Source organism: Cherax quadricarinatus, chromosome 16 (assembly GCF_038502225.1).
Source record: "Cherax quadricarinatus isolate ZL_2023a chromosome 16, ASM3850222v1, whole genome shotgun sequence".
Classification (NCBI taxonomy): Eukaryota; Metazoa; Arthropoda; class Malacostraca; order Decapoda; family Parastacidae; genus Cherax; species Cherax quadricarinatus.
The window spans coordinates 20,826,908-20,843,172 of NC_091307.1; the positions used below are offsets into that span (position 1 = coordinate 20,826,908).

The following is a 16,265-nucleotide window of genomic DNA, read 5'->3' on the forward strand; positions in this document are numbered from 1 at the left end:
GCCAGGAGCTTGGACTCGACCCCTGCAACCTCAACTAGGTGAGTACACACACACACACACACACACCATAACACCGAGCCTGTCTCCGGAGGCACACAACCAGATAATTGCTGCAGCATATGGGCGCCTGGCAAACCTGAGAATAGCGTTCCGATACCTTAGTAAAGAATCGTTCAAGACTCTGTACACCGTGTACGTCAGGCCCATATTGGAGTGTGCAGCACCAGTTTGGAACCCACACCTGCTCAAGCACGTCAAGAAATTAGAGAAAGTGCAAAGGTTTGCAACAAGGTTAGTTCCAGAGCTCAGGGAAATGTCCTACGATGAAAGGTTGAGGGAAGTCGGACTGACGACACTGGAGGACAGGAGGGTCAGGGGAGACATGATAACGACATACAAAATACTGAGTGGAATAGATAAGGTGGACAGAGACGGGATGTTCCACAGAGGGAACACAGAAACAAGGGGTCACAACTGGAAGCTGAAGACTCAGACGAGTCACAGGGATGTTAGAAAGTATTTCTTCAGTCATAGAGTCATCAGTAAGTGGAATAGCCTAGCAAGTGATGTATTGGAGGCAGGAGCCATACATAGCTTTAAGACGAGGTATGACAACCATCAGGAAGCAGAGATAGGACCTAGTAGCGATCAGTGAAGAGGCTGGGCCAGGAGCTGAGTCTCGACCCCTGCAACAACAATTAGATGAGTACACACACGATGTATTGGAAGCTGGACATAGTAGCTGTCCCCAACAGGCACCCACCCACTCGCTCTTCCACCCAAGAGGATAAACCTTGATCCTCGACGTATGACCCTAATCATGCTGACGGATGACTACCTCACGATACAGGCATCCTTGTGAGGTCATTCGCGGCCCAATCCATGACACGCTAGATTACACAAGGAGTCTTGGCTGTTACACAGACGGATTTACTTTCCTTTAATCACATAGGCCGTCTACCACCAAGATCGGGTGACCCAGAAAAGGAAAAACATTCGCCATCATTCAATTAATAGCTGGTTTTTGCCAGAAATGCGCGAACATCACGATGCTCAGAACTGCAGCATTCCACCGATCCTTCAAAGCGCAGGTACTGTTCTTCCCACCTGACTCACACTTCAAGTCAAATCCTAAAAGCCACCTCTGTCCACTCACCCCTTTATTTCAATTAAAAAAAAAACATTGCTGGTGTCCCTATCCTATTTTATACGATAGTTACATTGTGCAAACCCCCGTAATAAATATGATAGTTACATTATGTGAACTCTCGCAGGGTGCTGCTGTCATATTTATGATAGTTACATTATAGAACACCTGCAATATTCTGCTATAATACCCAATTATGTATGATAGTTACATTGTGAGAACATAAGCTTGTTATGTTGCGGAGAATGACGGAGGATTACATTAGAAGCAACTTCTAAGACGGTACTACTGTCCAAACCGGTATTAGAGGAGTTAAACTCAAGGTATAACTGAAGCAAATAATTTGGGTTATTTTAAAAGACTGAACAGATACTTGAATGAAAATGGTTGGGCATGAGTACGACATATGTGCAACATACTGGTATGTTTATTTAGTAATGTTTCACCAACCAGTGACTTGATCAGTTCAATACAGAGACGATATACGAGGATAATCAGTCCCTCAGCCTTGCAGAACTATACAAAGAATATGGTGGAAGATAAGGAGATCAGTCCCTGAGTGTTGGAAGACTATTCACAGAGGACAGTGGAAGGCGAGGGACTGAATACCTCATGTACACTCTTCGCAGATGACTGTACTGAACTGATACAGCCTCTGGTAGGTGAAAAGTCTGCAGATAGAGATACCCACGTGTGGCACACGTGTCTAATTCCTCATTTTGTCGGTATTGTCTACCGTTATGGTAACGACCTGCCTAGCATGAGCCAATAAACTTACTGTAGTAATTTTATATCATGTTATATCCAGGATCCTTCAGACATTCCTGGGAACCAAAGTGACAAGGAAATATAATGAAAAAAGTTCAAGAGATAAGACAGTGAAAACATTTTTGGGAGGGGGGGGGGGAGGGGTGGAAGCCTTCATTCATCAACGAGTCAGTGAAGGATGTCACTGAAAATAATAACAATGAATGTGAAGATAAAGATGATTTGTAGGTGGGAAGTACAGTGCCTGCACTTTGAAGGAAGGTGTTGAAATGTTGCAGTTTTATAACTGTAGTGTAGGCGAGTCTCGGGCAAGAAAGTGATGGAGTGAATGATGATGAAAGTGTTTCTTCTTTTTCGGGTCACCCTGCCTTGGTGGGAATCGGCCGATGTGTTAATAAAAAAAATTGTATGCAAAGGCGCATGTTCAAGGGAAGACGCTTACAATTCTCTTTAACAGTCAGCAGCAAAACAAAACAAAACAAAAAATCCGCTTTGCACCAAAACTTTTACCAAGAGAATTCAGAATGTACTACTGCGACTTTCGTCCTCCATAGTAGCTCTTCCAGCTTTCTTTCCTCTCTCTTCTGGCTTTTTTTTTCCCTTACCCCCCCAAAAAAACCGGGTCTTTTCTCGCCTCTCCCCATTTCTGGGTCATCCATCTTTTATCTCTTCATTCTGGGTCTTCTATCTTATCTCCCTTTCATTCTGGGTCTTCTATCTTATCTCCCTTTCATTCTGGGTCTTCTATCTTATCTCCCTTTCATTCTGGGTCTTCTATCTTATCTCCCTTTCATTCTGGGTCTTCTGTCTTACCTCCCCTCAATTCTGGGTCTTCTATCTTACCTCCCCTCAATTCTGGGTCTTCTATCTTACCTCCCCTCAATTCTGGGTCTTCTATCTTACCTCCCCTCAATTCTGGGTCTTCTATCTTACCTCCCCTAAATTCTGGGTCTTCTATCTTACCTCCCCTAAATTCTGGGTCTTTATCTTACCTCCCCTCAATTCTGGGTCTTTATCTTACCTCCCCTCAATTCTGGGTCTTCTATCTTACCTCCCCTCAATTCTGGGTCTTCTATCCTACCTCCCCTCAATTTTGGGTCTTCTATCTTACCTCCCCTCAATTCTGGGTCTTCTATCCTACCTCCCCTCAATTCTAGGTCTTCTATCTTACCTCCCCTCAATTCTGGGTCTTCTATCTTACCTCCCCTCAATTCTGGGTCTTCTATCTTACCTCCCATAAATTCTGGGTCTTCTATCTTACCTCCCATAAATTCTGGGTCTTCTATCTTACCTCCCATAAATTCTGGGTCTTCTATCTTACCTCCCATAAATTCTGGGTCTTCTATCTTACCTTCCCTCAATTCTGGGTCTTCTATCTTACCTTCCCTCAATTCTGGGTCTTCTATCCTACCTCCCCTCAATTCTAGGTCTTCTATCTTACCTCCTCTCAATTCTGGGTCTTCTATCTTACCTCCCCTCAATTCTGGGTCTTCTATCTTACCTCCCCTCAATTCTGGGTCTTCTATCTTACCTCCCCTCAATTCTGGGTCTTCTATCTTACCTCCCATAAATTTTGGGTCTTCTATCTTACCTCCCATAAATTCTGGGCCTTCTATCTTACCTCCCCTCAATTCTGGGCCTTCTATCTTACCTCCCCTCAATTCTGGGTCTTCTATCTTACCTCCCCTCAATTCTGGGTCTTCTATCTTACCTCCCCTCAATTCTGGGTCTTCTATCTTACCTCCCCTCAATTCTGGGTCTTCTATCTTACCTCCCCTCAATTCTGGGTCTTCTATCTTACCTCCCCTCAATTCTGGGTCTTCTATCCTACCTCCCCTCAATTCTGGGTCTTCTATCCTACCTCCCCTCAATTCTAGGTTTTCTATCTTACCTCCCCTCAATTCTGGGTCTTCTATCCTACCTTCCCTCAATTCTGGGTCTTCTATCCTACCTCCCCTCAATTCTGGGTCTTCTATCTTACCTCCCCTCAATTCTGGGTCTTCTATCTTACCTCCCCTCAATTCTGGGTCTTCTATCTTACCTCCCCTCAATTCTGGGTCTTCTATCTTACCTCCCCTCAATTCTGGGTCTTCTATCTTACCTCCCCTCAATTCTGGGTCTTCTATCTTACCTCCCATAAATTCTGGGTCTTCTATCTTACCTCCCATAAATTCTGGGTCTTCTATCTTACCTCCCCTCAATTCTGGGTCTTCTATCTTACCTCCCATAAATTCTGGGTCTTCTATCTTACCTCCCCTCAATTCTGGGTCTTCTATCCTACCTCCCCTCAATTCTAGGTCTTCTATCTTTCCTCCCCTCAATTCTAGGTCTTCTATCTTACCTCCCCTCAATTCTGGGTCTTCTATCCTACCTCCCCTCAATTCTAGGTCTTCTATCTTACCTCCCCTCAATTCTGGGTCTTCTATCTTACCTCCCATAAATTCTGGGTCTTCTATCTTACCTTCCCTCAATTCTGGGCCTTCTATCCTACCTCCCCTCAATTCAAACACAAACGCTATTAATTAAGAGAAAATAAAATAATAAATAGATCCCATTCATATCGGCAGTAATTAAAACTGCTGTCGGGGGTGGAAGGTAGGAGGATCAATTGCTCTGCCTCGCAGATCTAACGTTAGTTATATTAACAAGACTGGATGAGCTCTCTTTCTCTCTCTCTCTCTCTCTCTCTCTCTCCACATCCATTTAGAGAGTGAAATAGAAAGAGAGAGAAAGAAAGAGAGCGAGTTAGAGTTTTTTGTCTCCCAGGTTTCCAAACGTTTCCCTGCCCTCAGACCCGCGTAGAACAACAAAGGTAATCCCACATAATATAGCTTACACACTAAATACCATTTAACAAATGGAGTTATGAACGCGGCATACACTATGTCTCTCACAGCGTACACTACACCTTACCTCGGGTTCAATCCCAGGCATGTAAATGAACGCTTGAACTAATGAGACATTTTCAAGCTCCAGGCCAGCGAAACGTTGCAGCAATGCCTAATTAGCTTCTCTCGCGTCCATTTGCCTAACATATTGTCAGTAATTTTGCCAATATATGTAAATCCCGGGCAGGTGAGATGTATAGGCAAGTCTCCTAACACTTGCTGCCCCTGTTCACTTAGCAGTAAATAGATACTTATGGGTTAGTTGATTACTTGTGGGCTGCATCCTGGGTAATGACTAGAGAACATCAACACAGATAAAGACGTCCCACTGGTTATATTTACAGCGTTATCCTGGATTATTAGCCCTCCGAGGATATAAATCTAAGCAAAGTCGACGTCCTCATTCTGAATTTGTAACCGTAGGTACTGTATTGCATGTAATGGAAATGTTTCATAGGCAAGATTCGTCCAACTATCTGGATATCTTTATTGATGTAGGTGTTTCGCCCTCGTAGGCCATTTTTTCCAATCTGCAGTAAGCTTTCTTATAAAGCTCGTCTGTATAATGTAATTTTCGTGTAAATGCGACTGATAACATCCAAAATTGAATAGCGTCTACTATGCAGACCTTTCTATACACTGTTGAATTTCTGAATGGACTTCTACAATAGAATTTGCAAAAACAAAAAAATTGCATTATACAGAGGAGCTTTATAAGAGCTTACTGCGTTACAGAGGAGCTTTATAAGAGCTTACTGCGTTACAGAGGAGCTTTATAAAATCTTACTGCGAGACAGAGGCAGCTGTTATATTGCAAACTGGAGGTAACCAGGTGTGGCACATGTTTCTTCATCAACTTGTATGTACTGTATGCCATTAATGTAATGTAAAGGCTTGAGCGGCTGTGTTAGGTACTTGACTGCTAGGTGCTTTTTCCTGGGATGTACAGCATATAGCTCACTGCAATATGGTCTTAGTAGAAACAATGACAAGCAAGTATAGGAAAATTTATATGAAGATTATAAGAACGCATTGGGTTCGAACCAATGAACTCCGACAGGGAAGACGTGAGTGGATGTACCTGGCTGTATTGAAGAGTCGCACTTAATAAGGAAAACTGGAAAGATTCCCTCACAGAGGCTAGAAATGAAAGTAAGAGATTGAGAGCGAGTGAGAGCACGACAGCTAGTGAGAGCAAGCATGAGCGAGAAGAAGAAGAGCAAGAGAGCTGGGACAGTGAGCCAGTCAAGCAAACCAAAGTGGTGTCCGGAACATCATTTCTGGAATCATTAAAACACACACACACAAAGCAGAGATGGACATAACTCCAGGAAGGAGCAGACACAGGTGAAGATAGGCTGTGATCTTATTACCAGCCGGGGCTTGGACGGCATCATCACAACTCAGTCACCTCCGACCTTACCCTCTACCGTTCCCCACGCACGGATAAATAACTACATGAATAATTTCCTCTGACATTAACATTCATTTTTTTCAGCTGTAGTGTATAATGAACAGCGTGTGTTGAAGGGAAGCCTGCGGTGAGGGGTGAGAGAGAGAGAGAGAGAGAGAGAGAGAGAGAGAGAGAGAGAGAGAGAGAGAGAGAGAGAGAGAGAGAAAGGCACCAAAGACGTGAGGAGTTGAAAAAATACCTGTACCACGGAGACATGTCATGATAAAAAAATTTTTACCATATCAGACCAACACATCTCAAACGAAGCTAGAAGTTTCGGTCCTTGAAAGAGAGAACACGCCTTCAGGCGCGTGTATTTCTTATATTGGCAGCAACCTGTTGCAAATATACACAGAGCAGAAGGATGCTGCGTACATGCACTTGATTTTTATATTGTTGCATACTTATACTGACCTGTGTCAGGTTGTGTACATTCAACACACTACATAGTGTTGTCTACATATCAGTCTACATATTTCCGCACACTATTCTATTTATTTTTGTATACATAAATCGATACACATTTTGTTGACTACATGCACCAGTCTAAATCATATAGCACATATACACTCGCTTACATATTGCGTATAGCTAGCAATCTACATCATACAACATAGTACATAAGCTTCTCCGACCACAATAATAAGCTTACTGCTATCATTTACAATTAAAAGTTTCCGACGTGATGTATTAGCCGATCTAACAACATTTCATATTTATTTCAAAGCTTCAAGAGCTATCAACACGAACAAAAAACTTTACATCATTAGTGTGTAATCTCCGAGAATACAATTCTGGTGGTCGCTTGGTTCACCCAGGGGGCTGTCAGCGCTGAAAGACTCGTAATAAGAACAGTTAAGAGGATTCTCTTCAGTAAATATGTCTTTGTTCGTGGAGGTTCTTGAGTAGAGGTGGAGAAGATGATGCTGCCCCTGAGATAGACCACAATCAGGGTCGGTAAGACCACGCTGGCAAACCAGGATGCTCTAATTGAGAAAGGAAGAGCTCTCTCTGTTTGGCCAGAGACCTTGGGGGAATTACTGGAGACTCTGACTAATGTACCCCCCAACATTACCGGGAGTGAAGGAATAACACGGAAGTGATATCCTTGAAGTAATTCCGGCTCTCCCCAAAGATATTTCTCTGCTACACCTACGAAGGAGCCAAGGTGTGAGCCGAGGTGTGAGCCGAGTCGCAACGAGGAGACAAACTTAATTAAGACATCTTTATTATATTTAATAATCCTTATCCCTACCATATTTAGTCTCTTGTTTATTTTTACTGTTCTCAGCATCTTCGTTATATTTAGAATATTAACATCTGTAATACATTTGTAATATCTTACATCTGTAATATCTTACATCTTTGCTAACTTTATTGATTTTACTATCCTTACTATTACATTTATCTTCATTTTCTTTGACTTTTCTTTAAATCTTCAGTTTAACAAGAAATCATTTTTAGTTTTACTTCAGTTCTCCATCAGAGAGTAGAAGGTGTGACGTCACACCTTTCTTGTGCCACTCAGCGACTTTCCAAACTGTCTGCTACCATTGTTACTTTCTACTACTACTACTACTACTACTACTTCCACTACCAGCCTTACCGCTACTTCTTTTTCTTCCTCTCCTGTTCCCGTCCCTGCAACACCCCCCCCCCTCGCCTATATATACTGGCTCCCTCACTCTCCTGTGTCAGTGTGACTTTGTAAATGACCCAAGTTGGACCGAAACGTCGTAAACTCCTCTCTCCTATGTGCGGTTGTGTATTATCCTAAGCAGTGAATAACTTAAGCTGTGGCTAAATTGGTACAAATACACATTGTGTCTGGCGATTAGTGAACACGAGGGTGAACTTCCGCCACTCCTTGCCTTCACTGACCTCCCACACGGATTTTGTGCTTCATATAAGTATCATTCCTAAATAGTTTGTAATTTTCTTGAACAGGCGTTAAAAATATTTGTAAACATTTAAAGTAAATATCTGATATGTTTGTTGTTGTTAATAACAACACTGCGACTAGCCGAAGATTCGAGCCCACGTCGTTTTGGCCCACCTCATGGTGAGCGAAAATCACACATGATGCCAAAACGACATGGGTTCGAATCCTCGACTAATCGCAGTGTTGAACATTGAGACACTTATGCAACATATGGGAATCTTTATTCAGGAAACGTTTCGCCACACATTGGCTTCTTTAGTCCTTTAATACAAAGTTGAAAGGCGTAAGGAGAGGAGGAGTTTGAGGTAATCAGTCCCTCAGCCTGGAGTCGATGTGTTCAGTCCATCAGTCTTGTAGAATGTACAGCATAGGGCCGTAGACGTGGCTTATATACTGTAGTGAGGCGAGGTGAAGCAGGCGGAGGCGGGGTCATAGTGGTACCATCCACTAGTCGAAGTAGGTCTTCGTCCAAAGGTTGGACAAGTGTAGAAGAATTCTTTGTAACAAGATCCCATGATGCTGCAGTGTCTGACAGTTGTGATGAATGGTTACTGATTACCTCAAACTCCTCCTCTCCTTACGCCTTTCAACTTTGTATTAAAGGACTGAAGAAGCCACTGTGTGGCGAAACGTTTCCTGAATAAAGATTCCCATATGTTGCATAAGTGTCTCAATCTTCAACTTGTCGGTTTTTCAAACCATTCATCATAATCGCAGTGTTATTGATTAATACCACTCGTTCGTGGTTACAACTCTCTCTCTCTCTCTCTCTCTCTCTCTCTCTCTCTCTCTCACACACTCACACTCACACTCACACTCACACACACACTCACACACACACTCACACACACACACACACTCACACACACACTCACACACACTCACACACACACTCTCACACACACACACACACACACACACACACACACACACACACACACACACACACACACACGACAAAAGTTGTGGAAAACTTTCTCTGTACTAAATCACTAAAAAAATAAACTGTTATGGCGGCACCACTATTCCCTTTTCTTCGTTGCCATACAATATAAGAATAAAAATGTTGAAAGAATAGCATCATGGAAAAAACCCGCTGCAGGAAACAGGACGGAAAAGGTCCGTTTGATGCAATGAATGACCAAAGTTGCAGAAGGGATAAAGAGGAGGAAAAATCAGGTCAATAAAGTTTTTTCTTATTTCTTATTCGGGTTATGACTGTTAGCGTAAGGAAATGTAGATCATGTTAATGTTAACAATGCAGACATGAAAGTGAAATGAAGATTAGCCTATGATTATGTTTTTTTTTTTTTTTTTTTTTTTTTCAACAAGTCGGTCGTCTCCCACCGAGGCAGGGTGACCCAAAAAAAGAAAGAAAATCCCCAAAAAGAAAATACTTTCATCATCATTCAACACTTTCACCACACTCACACATTATCACTGCTTTTGCAGAGGTGCTCAGAATATAACAGCTTAGAAGCATATACGTATAGAGATACACAACATATCCCTCCAAACTGCCAATATCCCAAACCCCTCCTTTAAAGTGCAGGCATTGTACTTCCCATTTCCAGGACTCAAGTCCGACTATATGAAAATAACCGGTTTCCCTGAATCCCTTCACTAAATATTACCCTGCTCACACTCCAACAGATCGTCAGGTCCCAAGTATCATTCGTCTCCATTCACTCCTATCTAACACGCTCATGCACGCTTGCTGGAAGTCCAAGCCCCTCACCCACAAAACCTCCTTTACCCCCTCTTTCCAACCCTTTCGAGGACGACCCCTACCCCTCTTTCCTTCCCCTATAGATTTATATGCTTTCCATGTCATTCTACTTTGATTATGTATTATTATTAATTTGCTCTCGTTAATTTGGGACATTAATGGTCTTTTTTATGAGCTCAGTTTTTATACAAATAACTGATATTACTAGAGACCTACTAGAAATTTCAAAAATCCCTTCTCAATTCAACTTGGAAATTAACTAGATGTGTTTTGGTCGCTCCACGATCCGAGAAAGTTATCCCCTCATTGCATAACCTCAGACCGCTATACTTCACTGCAGGCGAAAGGTGCAGTGCAGAGTGCGGCATAAGTTTGTAATGCAGTTAAATATTAATAATGAAAATTCTAAGTGAAAGGTACAGCCCAACACAATTTCAGTCTTTCCAAAAAGAAAGATTAGCTTTTAAAAACCTCAAAGTCAAACTGAAGAGGCATTCTGTAGTTATCTCGTAGATCAATATCCATAATACACTAAGTTTAAAGCTGCTCAAAAGTTGCATTAACAAATTGAAGGTTTGAAGCCAATCAGGTGAACTCAATTTTTTTCAAAACCGGTAATTCAGTTTCCAAAATTGTTCCATGAAACTTCCCAATACATACCTTGAAGAACAGGTACGATAGGGCTCACGCAGCCTGGAGAGCGTGAACCAAGTAGCGGACAGCAGAGAGGAGGGGCTAGGAGCTGAGACTCGACCCCTGCAATAACAATTAGTTAAGTACACACACATGTATGGACAAACGCGCGTACACACGCGCACAGTGTATATACAAAGAAGAAGAAAGACGCGTCGTCAGTGGATGAAGAGAGAAAATTAAAATTTGTAAATATTATTTTATTGTAAAATATTATATTGCAAAAAAAAAATAAAACTTGCAAGAGTAATTAAACGTCAAGGAGAAAACACGAAGAATAAGAGGTAGAAATACAAGGGGTAATAAATGGCAAACGTCAAGGTATGTTTTGAAAATAAAGATCAGGACGAGGTTAACGCTATCCATAACTCACGTACATGGAAAAATTTGGATAAGAGCCATAGAGTGCACGAGCATCCTGGACGGCCAGGCTGGACGAGGCGCAAGAGGCGTTCTTCTGGAACTACGTAACGTTGTCCTTACGAAATGTTCACTCAGGAAGTTTTCTTTCTTTACTACTACTGTACGAAGTTGTAGCTATCGTTGTGCTGTAACTGATATCTGCTATCAGAAGTGTTCAACTCGCTGTTCTCAAAAATAGACACAAAAGAAGTATAATCGAGTCTGGATTTGATTGGTATCGTGGGTACGGGAATCAATTCTTGGGTAGCTTTTTGTAGTGGTGGTCTTGATAAGGACCTGCCTTGTATAATCCAGTAGGTCTTATGCAGTGTTCCTCCATTCTTACGTTCCTATGTATTTTATACTATTTAACTCTAACTCAGTGTTGTCGCTTGTGAGACATGCGTACCTCTGCAGGACCTTTCCTAGGCAAACTAACTCACTGTGTCATTAAAAAAAAAATCTTGCTTCTCACCATTCTAAGGATTTGATAAATCAATAAGTGCAAAACCCACCAGTCTTTACTGAATAAAGACATCTTGTTCAAAATCATTTACCGTCTGAATGAGAAAGCCAAAATATTTTAAATTGTTGAAGAAATCCCTGATTACAAGTCCATGTCCTGCGTGCCAAGAGCATGTTAATAAACTAACAAATGATAACTAGTGTAAGTTCAACACCCAAACTATTCATATTAAATATGTGTCAGAAAATATCTTAAGATTCACGGAGGTTATCAAGATTAGTAACTCTCCTACACACGTCATCAAACTCTCCTACACACGTCATCAAACACTCCTACACACGTCATCAAAGTAACTCTCCTACACAAGTCATCAAAGTAACTCTCCTACACACGTCATCAAACTCTCCTACACACGTCATCAAACACTCCTACACACGTCATCAAAGTAACTCTCCTACACACGTCATCAAACTCTCCTACACACGTCATCAAAGTAACTCTCCTACACACGTCATCAAACTCTCCTACACACGTCATCAAACACTCCTACACACGTCATCAAAGTAACTCTCCTACACACGTCATCAAACTCTCCTACACACGTCATCAAACTCTCCTACACACGTCATCAAAGTAACTCTCCTACACACGTCATCAAACTCTCCTACACACGTCATCAAACACTCCTACACACGTCATTAAGGTAAGTCTCCTACACGCATCAAGATAACTCTCCTACACACGTCATCAAGGTAACTCTTCTACACATGTCATCAAGGTAACTCTCCTACGCACATCAAGGTAACTCTCCTACACACGCCATCAAGGTAACTCTCCCACACACGTCATCAAGGTAACTCTCCCACACACGTAAAGGTAACTCTCCCACACACGTCATCAAGGTAACTCTCCCACACACATCAAGGTAACTCTCCTACACACGTCAAGGTAACTCTCCTACACACGTCATCAAGGTAACTCTCCTACACACGTCATCAAGGCAACTCTCCTACACACGTCATCAAGGCAACTCTCCTACACACGTCATCAAGGTAACTCTCCTACACACGTCATCAAGGTAACTCTCCTACACACGTCATCAAGGTAATTCTCCTACACACGTCATCAAGGTAACTCTCCTACAGACGTCATCAAGGCAACTCTCCTACACACATCAAGGCAACTCTCCTACACACGCCATCAAGGTAACTCTCCAACACACATCAAGGTAACTCTTCTACACACGTCATCAAGGTAACTCTCCTACACACGTCATCAAGGTAACTCTCCTACACACGTCATCAAGGTTAGTAACTCTCCTACACACGTCATCAAGGTTAGTAACTCTCCTACACACGTCATCAAGGTTAGTAACTCTCCTACACACGTCATCAAGGTTAGTAACTCTCCTACACACGTCATCAAGGTTAGTAACTCTCCTACACACGTCATCAAGGTTAGTAACTCTCCTACACACGTCATCAAGGTTAGTAACTCTCCTACACGCGTCATCAAGGTTAGTAACTCTCCTACACACGTCATCAAGGTTAGTAACTCCTACACACATCAAGGTTAGTAACTCTCCTACACACGTCATCAAGGTTAGTAACTCTCCTACACACGTCATCAAGGTTAGTAACTCTCCTACACACGTCATCAAGGTTAGTGACTCTCCTACACACGTCATCAAGGTTAGTAACTCTCCTACACACGTCATCAAGGTTAGTAACTCTCCTACACACGTCATCAAGGTTAGTAACTCTCCTACACACGTCATCAAGGTTAGTAACTCTCCTACACACGTCATCAAGGTTAGTAACTCTCCTACACACGTCATCAAGGTTAGTAACTCTCCTACACACGTCATCAAGGTTAGTAACTCTCCTACACACGTCATCAAGGTTAGTAACTCTCCTACACACGTCATCAAGGTTAGTAACTCTCCTACACACGTCATCAAGGTTAGTAACTCTCCTACACACGTCATCAAGGTTAGTAACTCTCCTACACACGTCATCAAGGTTAGTAACTCTCCTACACACGTCATCAAGGTTAGTAACTCTCCTACACACGTCATCAAGGTTAGTAACTCTCCTACACACGTCATCAAGGTTAGTAACTCTCCTACACACGTCATCAAGGTTAGTAACTCTCCTACACACGTCATCAAGGTTAGTAACTCTCCTACACACGTCATCAAGGTTAGTAACTCCTACACACATCAAGGTTAGTAACTCTCCTACACACGTCATCAAGGTTAGTAACTCTCCTACACACGTCATCAAGGTTAGTAACTCTCCTACACACGTCATCAAGGTTAGTAACTCTCCTACACACGTCATCAAGGTTAGTAACTCTCCTACACACGTCATCAAGGTTAGTAACTCCTACACACATCAAGGTTAGTAACTCTCCTACACACGTCATCAAGGTTAGTAACTCTCCTACACACGGCTCCAGGTCAGCACTGTGCGTTTAAGTGCAGATGCCATTTAGTAAGTCTCGGTGCACATAATACAGTATGTAGACACCAGAAATAGAAAGACATTCTGTGCAATTGTAGCTTAGGCAGAATCCACGAAGCTGGGCAATTACTAAGTCTATTTACTGTACATGCTCAAGCATACCTATACTTGAGACTGAGTAAAGGATAAACCCATCCAGCGAAAAGGGAGAGAGCCTGTTCACACAGGGCAGATTTATCAATAGACAAACTTCCAAACTTCTCCACAATAGCTATGTCCCATACGACCTTGTGCTGACACCTCTCCGCAAATAATAAAGTAAAAATGTGTTCGTGTAAGGTTATCAGTGTTTTATACTCCAAATGTCACAGTGAAAACCTTCCTCTCAGAGGCTGTGTTTCAATCTGTAGCGAATGTGGAAAACAGAAAACTACAACTGGCACTTAAGTACCACCTTATATAAACAGTTTAAATATTACGCGACGCCAAACACTGCCATTCATTAATATAAATTAAACATTGCTGTATAAACTGCAATGAAAGAAAGAAAACGAGCTATTTTAACAGAGGGTCTAGACAATATCCGAATTGTTAGACAATAAACATTCTTTAACAATCCTATAAGTAAACATTCACAGAAAAACACTAAACAAATATTAACTGCTTAATGTACTCTTGTTATATTTGTTCATTGATTTCTGTAGCCAGTCTAGCAGTAGCCAACAAATTAATAAATTATGCCAACTAAGTGGGATGGGAGGTGTTTAAGTGTATATAGGTAAGAGAGAGCTTATTGAATATAGTGCACCGTGACTGGTCATGGTGACAAATACACAATTTACTTAAGGGACAATTTCTTCCTGGTGGACATTGAGGGAGGGGAACATGGGAAGAATGGGAAGGCGATACGGGAAGAATGAAGGAGATAGAAGAGACGAGGGCGGGAGGGAGAGGATAGAAGAGAGAATAAGAGAAACAGAGAAGAGGGAAGTGAGGGAGTAGGGGCCAACAGGATAAAGTGAAAGGAACATGGGAAAATTTTGTGCTGAAAAGTCAACACACCAGCAGAGGGGAGAGACTTTTTCTCACACGTCCAGGAGAGGCGTAGTGAGCGACACTTCTGTACCTTTGTGAGAGATTTTTGTTCGCGTGACTACTGGCTTGGATGTGTACGTACTGACACCTTTGACCATGTATGTACTGATGCCTAAGCTTTAAAAATGTCTTTACAATTTAATAATTATACAAGAAGAACGGTGTGAGAGAAAATGGAAAGAGGGTACACGAGTGTAAAGGTTTGAGAGGAATGTTTGTTAAGGTTTTAAGAAGGTAATGTAGAACTGGCACAGCGTGTGTAAAGTTTCTTTGTATGAGGGAAAAAAAAACGTAGACAAGACAGTGTAAGAATTTACCATGTAAAATAAATGGAAGAATTGCTATCAGGAAAGTTTTCGAAAAGAAAGGGGGATTGCTGATGGACAGTGTGGATTAATAATAATAAAAGAATTACTGATAAAAATGTTAGGTCAATGGACACATGCAATTAATGTGATATTTTACTGACAAAGCTCCTGGAGAGCGAAAAGTTGCCACAATAAAATATCGTATTAGTGGCATCTGTGTCCATTAGTGGATTAAGAAAGGAATTATCAAATATGGTGGCGCAGTTGGAATGAGAAATGGGTGTGAGGATCGAATTGAAGCATTTACTCGAACAACTCGGTAGATTATGATTTGTGTCAAAGGTGATGCCTGTCACGACCAGTGGAGAAAGACTGTCACTAAGTAAATGGTCCGGGAAGAGTGGAAACATTGTCTAAAGTAACACCTCCAATTTGTAGGTTAGTTGTGAATTGTTCCAGCCGTTGTAGTGTGACATACTCCAGTGTGTGTGTGTGTGTGTGTGTGTGTGTGTGTGTGTGTGTGAAAATATGTTGCCTAAAGAAGAAACGGGACGCTAGGCAACACACAGTGCAAGAGTCGTTTATCACTGAACAAAATACATGACGACTTTACAATAAAAGCTTTAAGTTAATACTTCTGTTGCGTACTATAATGATCTCTGCACTTTCCTGCCGGCGATCAACTGACTTCAGAGCGCGCATTTTAAGGCAGAAATTCCAGCATACAAACGCCCCTTAGCTACGACCATCCGCACTTACTAAGGAATATATTTTATTTTTACATCCGCCACGCGTCAGTATGAGCATATCCAAAACATAAACATACTTTGGACTCTTATTTTCCCTAAAAAAAAAAATACGCGTTACAGAGTTGAAAAAAAATCACGAACGCATTTTAATTTCTGTTGG

The 16,265-nt window shown here is 41.8% G+C and overlaps 1 long non-coding RNA gene across 2 annotated transcripts in view; it reads right to left on the minus strand.

Moving 5' to 3' along the window:
- LOC138852765 (uncharacterized) overlaps window positions 1-16,265 on the minus strand; it is a 392,759-nt gene that overhangs the window by 338,818 nt on the left and 37,676 nt on the right. For both annotated transcript variants that reach the window (XR_011392062.1, XR_011392063.1), the window contains exon 2: window positions 10,588-10,683. This is a non-coding gene — a long non-coding RNA (uncharacterized lncRNA). The remainder of the gene's footprint in view (window positions 1-10,587; window positions 10,684-16,265) is intronic.